This window comes from Neophocaena asiaeorientalis, unplaced genomic scaffold, assembly GCF_003031525.2.
Source record: "Neophocaena asiaeorientalis asiaeorientalis breed wild unplaced genomic scaffold, Neophocaena_asiaeorientalis_V1.1 scaffold340, whole genome shotgun sequence".
NCBI classification, from domain to species: domain Eukaryota; kingdom Metazoa; phylum Chordata; class Mammalia; order Artiodactyla; family Phocoenidae; genus Neophocaena; species Neophocaena asiaeorientalis.
The window spans coordinates 3366098-3372954 of record NW_020172733.1 but is presented as its reverse complement, the minus strand read 5'-3'; the positions used below and the strand labels follow the sequence as shown (position 1 = coordinate 3372954).

Sequence of the window (6857 nt, the reverse complement as noted above, 5' to 3'; positions counted from 1 at the left end):
CCCCAGGGGGGAGGGCCCCGCTAAAAAAAAAAAAAAAAAAAAAAAAAAAAAAGATGCAAATTGATTCTGGATCCAAGGGGGAAAAGATCATAGTCACGTCACAAAACGTCTGTGACTGGACAGTTCTTCTCAATCTTTGGTCGTAGCATAGCCAGTTTGATGTTATCCAGACCATTTCCCCTGTCCACAACTTTGTCTATGCTGTGACAGCTGTGCCTGTGTACCTCGAGCAAAGAACAAAGGACTGAAAGATAAGAAAGAGAAACACTTGCTTACAAATGTCCTGTTTTAAAGCTCGGGGGTCAGGACACAATTGTACTGCGCCTGTCATGGGGCCTTGTGGACAATGGCACCCAGAAAAATGCTCTGTGTTTCTAATGACATAGCCAGTGTGACACTTCTGAGCATCATATATACATTTTTTTAAGTTGGAATAAGTTTTCCTGTTATATCTCAGGATCACTAGATTCTCAGTATCACTAGAAGCTTTTATCTTAAAAGAAATTTTCTTTTATTTCCAGAGCATTTATAATTACCAAATAATTGTTTTAAAGATTGTTTAGTAGTTTCCTCAGTGTACAGTAGGTCATTATTTACTGTTTTTTAAACAGATTGAAAAATGTATATTATCTTGAGATAAAAACTTTCTGTACAAGTAAATAAATCTTATCTAAAATGGTTTAATTGTGTATTCTTTATTTCCATATTGTGGAAGAGAAATTTTAGCTCTAAATAAGTAGTGGTAGTATCTTTAACTCTGACTTTAAGGTATTTTCTCAGAGTATTTTGTCACTTTTGGAAATTGAGTGGATGTTTTTTGTTTTTTTTGCAGTTACATTGTTACAGTTTCCTTGGCAAAGGCCAACTTATTCCACTCATCTTTGCCCAGAGCATCTTGATGTGGCAGCAGCTGTTCTGCTTAGAAGCTGGTGTGATTAGTGTTCTGGGTTCAACCCATCTTTGTTTTAGGGAGGTACAATTTGGCCTATTAAAAAAAAGGTTTTTACATTTGATATGTTGTCCGTGTAAAGGGAAGATCCTCATCCACTCCTCTGTGGAATTCTGAGAGAATGAGGCATACTTAACATTATTTTCCAAATCTCCTATGTGAACAAGTATATCAATGAAATAGACATCTTTCATCACCACAGTTTGAGTTATTTGTCCATTATTTTGCATTTCTGTTGCATTTTGCACAGTACTATTTGAAGTCGTTTATAGGTGAGATGTTTGTAAAATACAGAACTTGTTCACCAAATCAGCTAAGAGGAAAACTTTAGGGATTTCTGTATGATTTAAAACATAGACTTGATTTTTATTTTAAAAATGGCAATCACTGTATAGTGACAATGCATACCTTCGAAACCCATCCTAACAAAGCTGTACTTGACCGTCACTGCACATGCAGATTGCTTTAGTGATGAATATGCCTTTTGTGAACTCAGTATGCACATGGTAGCAAATAGCATCTCAAATTTAGGGAAATTATAAATTTATCTTTATGTCTTCAATGGAAAATAGAGAGGGACAAATATTTTCATCATTTAATAAAAGAAGAAATTGAAACATAAGTGTGCATAATCCATGCAAAATCAAATCAGTAAGCATGGTCTTCTTGATTCTACCTTTGTGCTTCCTTTCTGGACATGGCAAGTATTAACCAACTTCTGATCTATCATGGTGCCCCATGGATGAACAACTGAATGACCCTCTTCTCATATCCTTTTCACTTTAATATCTTCTCTTTTTTTAAGTGAATATACAATTTATTTAACATTCAAACTTCATTAAGACATGTGCAATATGGCAATTTTACTGGGGTAAACGTTTAACCCTATCTAGGATGATTGCTTGCTGGGGCTTAGCAACAGGGTCCAGTTCACACTTAGCACTAATTAAATACTTTATTGAATAAATATAATACCAAACAAAATGCATTCAAATGCTTTCTAAAAAAATCAATTTTAAAGGCCTTTCTGCGGGCTTCCCTGGTGGCGCAGTGGTTGAGAGTCCGCCTGCCGATGCAGGGGACACAGGTTCGTAACCCAGTCCGGGAGGATCCCACATGCCGCGGAGCAGCCGGGCCCGTGAGCCATGGCCACTGAGCCTGCATGTCCGGAGCCTGTGCTCCCACAACGGGAGAGGCCACAACAGTGAGAGGCCCGCGTACCCCCGCCCCCCCAAAAAAAAGGCCTTTCTATACAGGCTAATGACAAACACAATAAAGGCAGATATGCTAGTTTAACATAATTGGCTGATTTTATACAGCACTTACATCTTTTAGTCCACAAGTATATTATTAAATGATAGAGAATATCTAATATGACCATTTCTACAGAACTAGGAAATAAATTTCTAAGAAAGAAAGATTTTACAGACCCCAGCTTTTATACCCACCCCAACAGTCTAACTCTAAAGAGGATAAAGCCAACGACTTTCCTCACAAGAGCTCATGACTAATGTTGCTTTGCTATCAAAATCTGTATTTCTGATCCGCTATGAGCATTGAGACAAGATTCAAATATTCCCAAAGAAAGAAGCACAATGCACATTGTGCTCGCCTATCAGCAAAAGCGAGCACTGCATTCAAAACTATCTCATCCCAGGAATTAAATAAGGTCAGCCACATTCACTGGCATTTCCTCCACTGTAGTATTGTAGAAAGTCTCAGTGTCACGAAGAATCCTCTTGCCTCCTTCAGTAACAAAGTTTATAGCCACACCTTTCCTCCCAAATTGACCCCCTCTGCCAATTTCGCTCTTTATTCAGACAGTGTGCTGTCTCACTTATGATTCCACGTCCTAAATTACGTCAACGCCGTTTCTGAGTGCCATCTCGTCATCAACTGCTGCTATCGACCCCAACAAGTCATTAGTGATCAGAACATGGCTTGACCCTGATCAGAATTCCCTCATGATAACATCTCTTTCCTTCTGGTCCATGTCACCATGCAGAGCAGAAACTGAAATCCCTGGCATGCATTTTCTCAGTGAGCCAGTCCACCTTATGCCTTGTGTTGAGAAAAATAACAGCCTGTGTAATCGTCAGTGTCTCGTACAAGTCACAAAGTGTATCCAACTTCCATTCCTCTCTTTCAACATTAATATAATACTGTTTAATTTCTACAAGGGTCAATTCTTCCTTTTTCACCAGAATTTGTATGGGATCTCTCATGAATTTTTGGTCACTTCCAACACATCTGTTGGCATTGTGGCAGAAAGCAACACCACCTGAATACTTGTATTTAATTTTTGGAAAATCTCATAGATTTGATCCTTAAACCCTCGGCTCAGCATTTCATCTGCTTCATCCAAAACAAACATTTTGATCCATTTTGGAGAAAGGTAACTTCTGTTTAACATATCAAACACTCTCCCTGGTGTACCAACAACAATATGTGGTGCTTCAGCCTGAAGTTTTTGCATTTCATTTCGAACGTTGGTTCCACCAATGCAGGCATGACAAGTTGCTCCCGTATAGTCTCCAAGTGCCAGAATTACCTTTTGGATCTGTTGAGTCAGTTCTCTGGTGGGGGCCAATACTAGTGCTTGGGTCTCCTTGAACTCAATCTCCAACTGTTGCAGGATGGAAATAGCAAATGTGGCTGTCTTGCCAGTACCTGACGGAGTTTGAGCAATCACATCATACCCTTTAATACACGGGATAATAGCTCTCTGCTGAATAGCTGATGGCTTCTCAAAACCATAAGCATAGATGCCTCGAAGAAGAGACTCCTTTAAATTCATATCATCAAAGTTATCACAATCTCATTCCCGTTGCTCTCGATGACACCATCGGGCTCCATTCCCTCTGGGCCGCCGTGTTCTCTGTTATAATCCGCGGAGCTACCAGACATGATCCAATGAACCACTCAGTGCCCGACTGGAAAGCTAATACCTTTTTACTTCTATGTTAATATTCTGTCTATATGCTCCAGATTATAATTATATTTTAAAAGGGATTTTGCCTAAATTGGGCAGCTAATCTATAAAGAACAATATATAAGATGTCTATAAGCTATTTTTGCTGTTTATACCAGTGGGTACAAAAATCTAATTGCAAGGAAAGTTGCAGTTAAACATCACTCAGATATGAAGCACTGTGGGGCAAATATATTATGCATTGTACATCAATCTGTACATATGTACCCAAACCAAATCCTTGCTCCGCATCAGACATTTAATCATATTACCGGCATTTACAGCTATCTGAAATTACTGCATTTACTTGTTGATTTATTATTTGTATCCCATCATGGCTATGTAAATTCCAGGAGAGTAGGGGCTTCTGATGGTTTTTTCCATAGCTGTATCCCAGGTGCTGTATCTCCAACACCTGACACAGACAAGATACCCAGTAAATATCAGTTGAACGGATAAATAAATGAATAAATGAATGAATGAATACTATGTATCAGGATCTGCATCTGGGGCCTGGAAGGTACCCTAGATCTTCCTTCTAAACATTTTATTTTATAGTTGGAAAAATGGAGTTTGAAGGAGAAAAAGTAGTTTGCAGCAAGCTACTTGGGATTATTAATAGTACACCTGGGATTAAATATGGTCTCTTAACTCCTGGTCTAGTATACTTTGAAATGCAATTCAACTTGATATGAATGGTGGTGATTTTTTATATGGAAATGGTAGAAATTCCTTCTGCAATTGGTTCAAGTAGAGACCTTAATTAGAATACATCATAATAATTAGAAATGACTGTGTATGAATAGAAGTATATGAAGAAAAGGTGAATAAAAATACAAATTTGCATGTACAGTCTAATAACAACTATGTACAACGTATCTATGTCAATTAATAAGAGCCAGTGGATGTAAGTGGAAATAGATTTGACTTTTTCTATAAAATTAAAATTAATGAAGGATCATTCTTATTTTAACTCCTAGAAATTCTGCTTCTTGCTTCTTTTTAGAGAGTGTTAGCTTCTGGCGTTGTTTTAAACATTGCTTGGAATTATTTGTCTTTTATTCAAAGACTTTGTATCACAATATAAATGTCCACGTACACCTCTGCTTCTAATGTCTTCTGATAAATCAGTCCCTGGCCTCTTTGAAATCCCGAGTCTGTTATTTCTTCTATCTTTCCTGTGCAGACACCTCACCACCCCAAAAGAAATATATTGCTCTTATACTTTTTAAAATATTAATTTACATTTTTTACAGGAATGGATCATTAAAAATATAGCTTTACAGATAGCTTACAATCACTGATGATAGGTAAGCTGGAAGGAAAAGACTCCTTAATATTCCATGAGGTAGAAGAATATTTCACTTCAAAAACTTTCCACAGTGTAATGACGAAGTCTTTCCACAGTGTAACAATGGAGAGAACTTTCACGTAGAAGTAGTATCCTATTCTGAGCTTACTCCCAGACTCCTATCAGTTAAAATTTCTTGACTTTGAACCTTTGTCATACAGTTCATTAGCAGACCTTTTTAATATGTTTCAAATTGGTTGGAAACCTAGTATAATATTGTAGTGTACAGGTTAAAATTCAATAAGAAATACCAAGGAAAGTATCAGTTCTATATCATTTTCTTTGATTTTCACTTTTTGAATGTTTGAACTAAATCAGTATTTTGAAAGTAAATCCTTGAAGGGTCCTGTGCTGACAGGACAAAGTGCAAATTCTTCCAAATATACCTGCTGTGTTGGTTCCCCTCTGCGCCTCATTCTCTCCCCTGGGACCTCGTTTGTCTTAACCCAGCAGGACTCATGATCTTTCCACTCTCCCTGACACTGCTCATGTGTTCTCTCTGCTTAAAACCCTCTTCTACTATTTCCATGTGTGCCTCTCTTTTAATACCCAGTTAAAATATCACCTCTATCATACCATTATTTTCTAACTTCTCTCTGTTCCCCATAGAATATTTGTAACTTCCTTCCTTACCACGTAGTATTGTGTATTTACCTCTGATAACATTGTGCAGTGATTGAAAAAATGTTTGTCTACCCCAGTAACAGATTCAATAAATCTGTTTGAATCAGAAACTGAGACTTGTTTCTGTTTCTCCAGGGTCTAGAATAATACCTGACACCCAGTAGGATTTCAATAATTATTCAGTGAGTCATGGCACATGAAGGAATTCATTAGCAACATGAAACAAATGGTTTATAATTTGTATTAATTTGCTAAATGTGAAAAACGTGGTGAATACAGAGATTCCCCCCATATGACTTAAATAGTAGTATTTAGGAAAACAATAAAAACATTTGAGCCATACGAAAGGCCAAGAAAAAAATTAACATTGTTTCAACTTTGCACATTTAAGCATAATAAACACATGCTATGATTTAGCAGCTTAAAATTTGGTGAAAAATTAGACAGCACACAAGCATATGTTCTTATGAGAAACCTTGGGAAATTGTTAGAACTCACTAGCCTCAAAATTTTAGTATATATATTTTTTTACAGTAGGAATAAAGTTCAAGGGCAGTTGGTTTCAGTTTATTTGAAATAATATAGACTATTCAAGGATATCTCTTGGTAGATCCAAAATTGGAATACAAATGGGATTTTGCTACAGTTAGTTTATAGAGTGTCTGTTTGTCTTATTTCATTGAACTTTTCCTCACTCAATACCTCTCTGTCTTTTCCACTCCATTTCCCACTCCCTGTATAGATGAATTTCTTTCCTTTTCGCATATGTTTTCAATATGGAAACAGTAATTATTTTTTTCCTGATATATGTAACATGATATATAAGGATATGTATTCATATACATACATATATGTTTGTACACATAATGCCTGTGAATTGAATAGCTTTCTTTATTGAGTACACAAAGTTTGTGTCAAGAGAATATTATACTAAATCTCATTTCTTTCTCTTTTTTTGGCCA

The 6857-nt window shown here is 36.7% G+C and overlaps 1 pseudogene; it reads right to left on the bottom strand.

The window, feature by feature from the left end:
- Positions 1–2609: 2609 nt before the first annotated feature.
- On the bottom strand, positions 2610–3869 carry LOC112396660 (eukaryotic initiation factor 4A-II pseudogene; annotated as a pseudogene).
- Between the last annotated feature and the right edge of the window lie 2988 nt (positions 3870–6857).